This window comes from Cheilinus undulatus, linkage group 10 (assembly GCF_018320785.1).
Source record: "Cheilinus undulatus linkage group 10, ASM1832078v1, whole genome shotgun sequence".
Lineage (NCBI taxonomy): Eukaryota > Metazoa > Chordata > Actinopteri > Labriformes > Labridae > Cheilinus > Cheilinus undulatus.
This window is the reverse complement of record NC_054874.1, coordinates 18,803,354-18,813,642: the sequence shown is the minus strand read 5'-3', so window position 1 is coordinate 18,813,642 and position 10,289 is coordinate 18,803,354. Positions and strand designations below refer to the sequence as shown.

The 10,289-nt window shown below is 38.7% G+C and overlaps 1 protein-coding gene across 1 annotated transcript in view; it reads left to right on the top strand.

The window, feature by feature from the left end:
- The first annotated feature begins 2,511 nt into the window (after window positions 1–2,511).
- tnip1 (TNFAIP3 interacting protein 1) overlaps window positions 2,512–10,289 on the top strand; it is a 37,431-nt gene continuing 29,653 nt past the window's right edge. The window contains exon 1 of the mRNA XM_041797125.1: window positions 2,512–2,543. The gene's annotated coding sequence lies outside the window, so the exon portion shown is untranslated. The remainder of the gene's footprint in view (window positions 2,544–10,289) is intronic.

Sequence of the window (10,289 nt, the reverse complement as noted above, 5' to 3'; positions counted from 1 at the left end):
ATGTCAAAGTGAAATAGATTTCTACAAATTAATGTTTATTAAATAAAGATATGTGAGGTGAAATAAGTGACTGCATTAATATTAACACCACCTTTAAAGTGACTGACTTAATTCAATAGAGGTCTAGTCAATTGGTGCCAGTAGTCTCATAATTAGTGAAATACGGATCACCTGAGTGCAGTGAATGTGTCTCAAGTGATTGAAGTATAAGGACACCTGTGCTTGTAAGGTCCACTCGCTGGTTAATCAATATTCCTGGTTACCATTACACCATGAAGACAAAAGAACACTCCAAGCAACTCAGAGAAAAGGTTAATAAAAATTATAAGTCAGGGGATGGAGACAAAAAAATCCTAGGCACTGATCATTTCCCAGAGTCCAGTTAAATCCATCGTCAAGAAATGGAAGGAATTTGTGATCATGCAAGAAGGAGACTAATGAGAGAGGCCAGCAAGACATCTATGACTACTCTGAAGGAGTTAGAGACTTTACCAGCAAAGATGGGAGAGACTCTGCATACAACAATTGTTGTCCGGGTTCTTCACCGGTCAGAGCTTTATGGGAGAATGGCAATGAGAAAGCGACACTCATGAAGAAAACTCAGATTAAATTTCTGCTTGAGTTCACCAAAAAGCATGTGTGAAACTCCAAGGTCAAGTGAAGTCAGTTCTTTGGCCTGATGAGACCTAAATGGTGCTTTTTGGCCATCAGACAAGACATTATGTTTGTCAGACACTGAACACTGCACATCGCTATAAACACATCCTCACTGTGAAGCACAGTGGTGGCAGCATCATGCTGTGGGGATTCTTCTCAGTAGCAGGCCCTGGAAGACTTGTAAAAGTAGAGGGGAAAACGGATGCAGCAAACTATTGTAAAATCCTGGAAGAAAATTTTATTCAGTCTCCAAGAGAACTATGGTTTGGGGGAAGATTTAAGCATACAGCTTAAGCTACACAGAAAGGGTTTGAGAAGGTGAATGTGCTGGATGGCCAAGTCAAAGCCCAGATCTTGATCCAGTAGAGAATTTGTGGCTGGAATTGAAAAAAGCTGTTCACGCCCAATCCCTGTACAACCTGACAGAGCTTGAGCAGTTTTGCAAAGAAGAATGGAGTGAAATTTCAGTTTTCCAGATGTGCATGCCTGACTGAGACCTATTCACACAGACTCAGTGCTGTGATTGCAGCCAGAGGTGCATCTACTTAACACTGATTTGAAAGGGTGAACATTTATACAGTCACTTATTTAACATTACATTTTTTTATTTAATTGGCATCACTTTGTTGCAATCTGTTTCCACTTTGACTTTTTTGTGTCAAAAAAGCCTAATAATATTGACCATGAGTGATTTATAAATTCAATAAAAGGGTAAAACATCCAAGGGGTAAATACTTTTAAAGGCACTGTATCAATAAAGACAGATATAAGCATATTAAACAGTCATTTTACAACAGTTCTAGCAATTTAAACATTGGATGGCAGTCAGTAAAGCTAATGCTAATGCTGTTGGCCTAGATGTGCACTCATCAGACCTTTGTTGTGCCTTTTGAACACTTGAAAAGAAGTTATTTCCATCTAACCGTTTTCACACTTTACACCTCATGTCTTGTTTGCCAGTCATACTTGTTAGTGCAGAAAGAGAAAAAGTACAAGACAGCTGCTTCTGTTCTTGTCTGTGTCTCAGTTCAGTGCGTATGTGTGAGCACAGCTGTTGTCAGGCCATCTTTGAGTTAAAAGAGGAAAGGAGAAAAAAATGTATGTGGCGAGGAAATCCCCTGCAGTACGCCAAAATCCAAGGCAACAAACCGAGGCTGCAGCAGCATTCAGTCAGCTTGTTGCTTGCTCTCTGGTTTGAATGGCACACCCAAGCTGAAATTGCTCCATTTGATGATAATTAGGAGAGATTAAGAGATGATTTCTGTAACACTTTGTTAATATGCTTCTGATGTCAAAACACACTTGGATTTCCCTTCATTACACTGGGGGGAGTTTTTACAGCGATGTTTAGTTCAGAACATTTTGTACTGCAATAAATGTAATTGAAATTGTAGTTTGAAGAGAGTAATGGCCGTTAGTTTAGTCTTTGACATGTTCTTTTGTCTTTCTGTCTGTGATTATGCTGCTGTCTATATCATGCAGAATTTTACTGTATGTTCTGTACTGCTGCATTTATAATCAGTGTATATTGCAGGTCAGCTGTACATTCGAATTTAATGCTATTCTGGATTTGAGGTGTTGTACTTCTGAGGCCCTCCCTCTTAATACTCTTTTTGCTGCTCTAAATAATTTGTGCAGCATGGAGTGATTTCACTGCAAAAACAGATGCGTTTGTAACTTTTTGATTTGTATTTTTCACATGTTGTTTTCCTCAGTTAAAGAGAGGCCACACAGTTGGATGCGCACGCACTTGGCTGTACAGTATCAGACCAGGCCTTTTTTTTTTTTTACTGGGTTGTGGGAATTCCCCAAGTCTCAATGAAATTGCTTCCCCCCTTATTCACCAGTCCTTAAAAGTGCCTCTCCGATACAAGCTGATTGTATGGGTGAGTTGGTGTTTATTTGTTTTGATATTTAAGGTGTAAAAAGCAATGTAGTGGATTTACAATTTTTGCTTTTTTATGTTATTTTTCAGAACATTTAGAAAAAAAACATTTGTTGTTGTCAGTGGAGTGAGTTTTAAAACCTATCTGAAACATTACATAATTGCCAAATGTTAGAAATCATTTAAAGGTAAGAAAAAGATCTGAAACTTGTTTGATATTTTATGTTCTTTTCCATTTAAAGAAACAGTAAAGGGCTTGTCAATGCAATGTCATCATGCTTGGTTTATGTATCAGCTGATGATTATTTAGCCCTTGCACTAATACTGATCATATTCTGTTGGCATGTCAAATGCAAATACAAGCAACAGAATATTCCAAATGTTTTCGAGACTTAAAGTGAAGAGGAAATAACAGATGTTAAAGATAAAGAATGAAATGAAGCCCTTATTATCAGTGGTGTAGTGGTTCGTGCAGAAGTGGGGTATGCTTACAATTCTTTAACTCTTTATTGTGTGCAGTCTTCATTTAGAATTGGGTTAAGTCTGTGAAGTGCACACCTACACACCACCACTGCTTATTATCAGTATTACTAATAAGCCTTGAAGAAACAATGAGCTGTTACCATCTTTTGCTGTATATTTGAATGTAGTTCCAGAATTTAGATTTTTGTTTAAAGATAAATGAATGTCATGTTACAATAGACATGTACAGTGCATTCAGGAAGTATTCAGACCACCTTCTCTTCTTTTCAATTTTGTTGTGTTGCAGCCTTTTGATACAGTTGAAAAACATCATTTTTATTCTCATCAATCTACACTCAGTTCCCCATCATGACAAAGTGAAAACAGAATTTTAAAAATTTGTGCAGTTTTATTAAAAATAAAAGATTCAAATGTCACATTGGCATAAGTATTCAGACCCTTTCCAACAACACTTGAAATTTAGCTTAGTTGCTTCCCAATTCTCTGGATCTTTTCTTAACCTTAATTGGAGTCCACCTGTGGTAAATTACATTAATTGGACATGATTTGGCGCACGCCTCTCCATAGAAGGCGTCAAAGCTGACAATGCAAATTAGGGCAAAACCCAAGCCATGAAGTCAAAGGAGCTGCCAGCAGAGCTCAGAGACTATTTCTGTTGCACTGAGGGTTCCCAAGAGCACAGTGGCCTCCATAATTCTCAAATGTAAGAAGTTTGGCACAACCAGGACTCTTCCGAGATCTGGTAACCAGGCAAAACTGAATAATCAGGGGAACAAGGCCTTAGTGAAAGAAATGACCAAAACCAGATGGCCACTCTAACCGAGCTCCAGAGATCCTCTGTGGAGATGGGACAAAGTTCCAGAAGGACAACCATCACTTAAGTCCTCCACATGGCTTTATAAGTGGAGGCTAGACAGATGCCTCTTCACAGTGCAAAACAGACGAAAGCCTGCTTGGCCTTCATTTGGAGTTTTTTGCAAACTCTGATTCTAAGCTCTGCAGGTAGTTCCTTTGCGTTGCTTACAAAGCTGTAACTAAAATTGCTCCTGGAATCCCCCGTTCAGGTCTGCATGTCTTCTCACCCAGTACGCTCAGATGTCTAAAGGCGGCTGGTATTTCCATTACATCAGGCCTCTAAATCCCTAGCTCGCCTATGCTACTCTGTTTTCCCTCAATGGTAGAATGATTTACCCAACTTCATTTGATCCGATGAGTCCCTTTCTACTTTCACGAGAATGCTAAAGACCCTAACTTGACACGCCAGATGGATGTGTGAAACACATGGGAAAGCTTCAATAGGAAACGTTTGAGAAAAGGCAAAGGCTTTGAAAAAAACTTGGAGTGTGATTGGGTGGATGTTCTGTCTGTCACGTCTCTACAATCAGAGCAACAAAACACAGGACGTAGCAGCTATCAAAAGCTACGCATGCCCTACGCAACCCGAAACATGGCGACTATAGACTAAGTACTTGACTTTTGTCGTTTTTGAAAAGAAAACAACTCACTGCTGTTCTTTGTTCTTCTTTTAGTGAAGAAATGTCATCAAGTTCTGATAAAACTTATGCTTCAGCAGAATCCACACTGAGCTCTTCCGCCATAATTGCACCGGCCTGTTGCTGCTGCTTGTTTGCGTCACGACTCTGCCGTGCCTGAAAGTACTGCCCCTCGTTGCTGATTGGTCCTGTCACTTTCTATCCGGGCCCAAACGGTTCTCTGATAGCTTCTGAGGATTTGTGCCCAGGTCTGCATGGAAGCACTTGTGTCCGATTGGACTTGAAGCACTTTGTGGCATTTACTGATGATGCTTCCACCTATCTTGATCTTTGCTTGTGTTGCACTTCACACATATGTTGCTTTGGACAAAAAGTCTGCTAAATGACACTGTAACATTGTAATAAGAGAAATGGGAGGGACCTGAGCTACATTTTTAATGTTTATGCAAAGAATCTGACTGTTCATGTCAATGTAATATTTCAGTTTTTTACTTCCAATTAATTTGCAAAAAAATTTTTTAAATCATTTTATCACTTTGTGATTTTGGGGAACTGAGTGTAGATTAATGCGAATTTAAAAAATATACTTTTTCGACTGTTACATCAGGCTGCAACATAACAAAATTGAAAAAGTGAAGGTGGTCTGAATACTTATTGCACTGTAGACACTTTGCTGTTATTTTGCCCCACATCTGAGGCCTTGAGACGATGGCTGACAAAAACATGTTTGTATAAAGTGGCACAGAACTAATGACTATCAGCTGCTGGTTTCTGCTATTATAAGGGGTGAAAACTGGACTTTCCTAATGTCCCAGCAGGGTGAATGTGCTGTTCTTGAATGTTTCAGCATTGATTCTTACCAACATGTCATCTGTTCTCTCTTTTGTCTCAGTAAAATAAGAAAAACTTAAAATTTCTTAAAGACACAACGTAGGAGGGGAAAACAAAGCATCTAATTAGTTATAAGGAGGATTAAATGAAGGGAACATTTCCTGAATCCTGAATGTTTTTTTGTTTTACGCTGTCAAGCTCAGCCTGCTTTCTATTTCAGCCTTACATTGAAATATTGTGCAGCTCTTAACAAGGACAAGGTGTTTGGTGGCAGGATGGAGGGAAAACAACTTCTGTGTGTGAACAGTTTGCTTTTTCCTGTAGCCAGTGAATGACTCTTTAGGGAAAACATTCACACATTTTTTAAGAGGGATTTTCCAGCCAACAGGACACGGCTGCTTCCAATGAGATCTGAAATATTACTGTTCTTTTATGTACTTTAAAATTAAACACGGGACATGCCAGTTGATTTTAAGCCGATCAAGTTAAATATCCACAATAAAATGATTGTCTGAATAGTTTATTGTTCTATAAGCAGACACAAATATAAAATGCACCCATTACGTGTGTCCACTAGCTAAATGATTTACTCCTAAATTAATGATATCACTTCATTTATCATATATTGATTGAATTTCAAGACACTGTATTTGGTGTCATTGTGATTTTCCGTGACGACCACTGTCAGTGAAGGCCTATCTGAGCAGGACTCTTAATTCAAGAGGTCTTTATGTTAACTGAACCCCATCACTGTGACCTCACATGCAGAACACAAGTAGAAATAAATGACATTTGTAAATAGAAAAAGCAAAGTGTGATTCCAATTACTTTGACTGACCGTAATCCACGTCATTGGGTAATAAAACAAGCAAAAAGGGTATTTCCTGTTTGACATAGAACTTCCTTGGAAAACATCCTTGACCAATGCTACAAAAACCATAGGTCATCATGGAGTTTTTTTTTTCTTCTTCATTTTGGAGGCCACAGGGATGCGGGATATGAGATGCTGTCCAATATCTGACATGAAGATATTTTTATATTCCTTTTATCCATATGGATAAGGTCATATTTACTCTTTATTTTCATCTTTAGGAACACCAACACTCATTTCTAATTCCCCACAAAGCCCTACTCCATTGGTTTGCAACTTGGGGTCTAGGGCCCAAGGGGGTGCCAAAGATCTCAGGAGGCTCAAGGCTTTGTTTGTTTTCAGGCTGCAAAGGTTAGATTTTAACATTTTGACTAAAACCATGATAAAACAGTTATTAAGTATGAAGTTATTAACATGCATGGCTTTTTAGGGTGTTGAAGAAAGCACGGCAAAGCAAGTCTAAACTATACTCCATGTTGTTTCTTTGACATAAAGGGTATAATTTTGGAGGAGTGGGTTCCAGTAGGTGAATCAACTCTATTACACCGCGTTCCACACTATTATGCAAACAACGTTTTTCTCTGATTTTCTAAATATCAATGCAAATGACAGTCATAATATTTTTCAAGTTATCAACAGTTAGAGTATAATTCAAATGTTTCTGAACAAACTTCATAGTGATAACTATTATTTTTCTAAAAATAAAAACCTCAAAATGCACTTTTCCACATGTTCCACATTATTAAGCAGGCCACAGGTTTCAGCAATATGGGAAAGAAAAATGATCTCTCTGCTGCTGAAAAGTGTCAAATAGTGTAATGCCTTGGACAAGGAATGAAAACATTCGATATTTCAGGAAAAATTAAGCATGATCATCGTACTGTGAAGAAATTTGAGGCTGATTCAGAGCACAGATGGGTTTGTGCAGATAAAGACATAATGAGGAAGGTTTCTGACGGACAAATACATCAATTAAGAGAGCAGATGCTAAAATGCCATTACAAAGCAGCAAACAAGTATTTGAAGCTGCTAGTGCCTCTGGAGTCCCACCAACCTCAAGGTGTAGGATCCTCCAGAGGCTTGCAGTCGTGTATAAACCTACTATTCAGCCACCCCTAACCAGTGCTCACAAGCAGAAATGGTTGCAGTGGTCCCAGAAATTCATGAAGACTTATTTTCAAACAGTCTTGTTGACTGATGAGTGCTGTGCAACCCTGGATGGTCCAGATGGAGGAGTAGTGGATGGTTGGTGGATGGCCACCATGTCCCAATGAGGCCGGGATGTCAACAAGGAGGGGGCGGAGTCATGTTTGGGCCAGAATCATGAGGAGAGAGCTGATAGGCCCCTTTAGGGTCCCTAAAGGTGTGAAAATGACCTTGGCAAAGTATATAGAGTTTCTGACTGACCACTTTCTTCCATGGTACAAAAAGAGAATCGTGCCTTCTGTAGCAAAATTTTCTTCAAGCATGACAATGCTCCATCTCATGCTGCAAAGAATACCTCTGTGTCATTGGCTGCTATGGGCATAAAAGGAGAGAAACTCATGGTGTGGCCCCCATGCTCCCCTGACCTCAACCCTACTGAGAACCTTTGGAGCATCCTCAAGCTAAAGATCTATGAGGGTGGGAGGCAGTTCACATCAAAACAGCAGCTCTGGGAGGATATTCTGACATCCTGCAAAAAAAATTCTAGCAGAAACTCTCCAAAAACTCACACGTTCAATGGATGCAAGAACAGTGAAGGTGATATCAAAGAAGGGCTCCTATGTTAACATGGGACTTAACCTGTTAAGATGTTTTTGATTGAAATAGCTTTGATTTCAGTAAATATGACCCCCTGATGCTGCAGTTTCTACAAATGACCATTTTCAGTTCTTTACAATCTATAAAATGTTTTAAAAAGCTGTTGTGCTTAATAATGTGGAACAGTGCATTTTGAGGTTTTTATTTTTATTTTTTTATGATTTTTGTCATTATGTTTGTTTGTTTAAAAACATGTGAATTATGCTCTAATGGCTGATGACTTGAAAAATATTCTGACTGTCATTTGCATTAATATTTAGGAAAATCAGAGAAAAATTTTGTTTGCATAATAATGTGGAACGCGGTGTACAAACAGGTTGTAGAAAAACTGTGAGAAAAAGTCAGAAGAAAGACATCAGGGTTGTGGAAACATGGTTTCATTCTTCATCAGGACAATGCGCCAGCTCACTCTGCGCTCTCAGTAAAGCAGTTTCTGTCCTAAAAACAGATCAGTGTTTGATCACCCTCCCTATTCACCTGATCTATAACCATGTGACTTCTTCCTTTTTCCTAAGATCAAATCGTTTTGTGAGTTTTGTCAGAAGTTAGGAAAAGAATGACAGAGGTTCTGAGACAACTGTCCAAAGAAGACCTGCTGTACTGCTTTGATCAGTGGAAGACCTGTATGCAGCTGTGTTTGATGCAGAAGGGGAGGAGATTTAAAGAGATGGGAGCTGAAAAGTGTTTGCAGTATGTTCAATAAAACTGTATTACAGCATCAGTCTTCTTTTTAAACGCCATACCTCATATGTGTAGGTGGGTTTGGGGGGCCAAATCTTGTTGGAATAGAGGGGTAGGGTGAAGGATGAGGGGCCCTTCAAATGGAGATTTTCCAGTGGCACATTCTAAACCGAGTGTTATGGTAAATCTCACAGGAGGCCTTGCATGGCGAGATTTGAAACAATATAACTCAATGTTATTTCAATGACATTAATCATTTACAATCAACTGTAAATATCAGCAGAACTTTTTATATCGTGTGATATCCTTATCATGCTTATTATGTATCCTTAAACCAAAAATGACCAGCTTGAAAATTGGCATTCCCACAAGATGTCACTATTGCTCTGAATGATCCAGTCAGGTTAGTTAGGGACCCTCTGAACATTTAACAAAACAAAAATAGCACCTTACTGTGTGCTGAGCAGAGATACTCATCTAACACTAACTCTGAAACTGCACAGCAAAAACTGGAGTGTTGAATTCTCAGTGTTAAACATTTCAGTGTTGATTTTAACACTCAAAGTGTTATTTTAACTCCATTCAGAGTAAATGGTCTTCAGTGTTGGAGTTATTTCACAGTGTTAAATCAACCAGTGTTATTCCAACACTGTAGAGAGTCAGTTAATCCAAGCCCCACCTACTGCAATTTCAAATCTGGGGGGCAGAGTTTTCCCATCATGCCTTAGCGCAGAACATTAAGCTGGGTTTCAGCTGTTTTAGGTGTATTTAGATGATTAGCTGTGTTTAGATGTTGCCTGTTGTACAGGGGTCACTGCTGGGATTCACTTGCACATGTTTCTTGAATTATCTTGAGTTCCTAAGTTTTTGATGCATAAACACTTTTGCACCATGAGTGTAGTTGTCTTCTAGGTTGGTCAAGTCCTGGCTGTGGTGACATATATCTTGTAACTTTGTAAGCTTGATATCTCAGGACAAGTTTTATCTTTGAGTCTGCCTCATGACTTTTTGATAGCTGTCAAATATCTCACAATGTGAAGTGGCAGTTATTATGTCTGATAACGGACTCCTATATTGTGTAACTTACATGTCTTGTTTCTTGTTATTATCAGGTTGGTGGAAGAGGGGGAGTTGCTTGCCACGGTATTTTACACCTGCTGAAATTAATTTTAATACACTCCTTAGTGTTAATTTTTTAACACTGACGCCGGCGTCGAGTACTATCAACACTACTTAGTGTTCACGAGTGTAAATTTTTGACACCATACAGTGTTGCAGTAACACTGGTTCAGGGTAAAAAAAAAGTAACACTGAAAAGTGTGGACACATATACACACTTTTCTAGTATTAGATTTAACACTGTGTTAATCTAACACTGACGATTTTGCTGTGTGTGTTAGATATTTTAATGATTACAGTCGTGGATGAAAATATTGGCACCCCTGGAATTTTTCCAGAAAATACACCATTTCTCCCAGAAATTGTTGCAATCAAAAATGTTTTTGGTTTACAAATGTTTGTTTCCTTCATGTGCATTGGAATAACACAAAAAATCAGAAGAAAAAAGACAAAATTGACATAACTA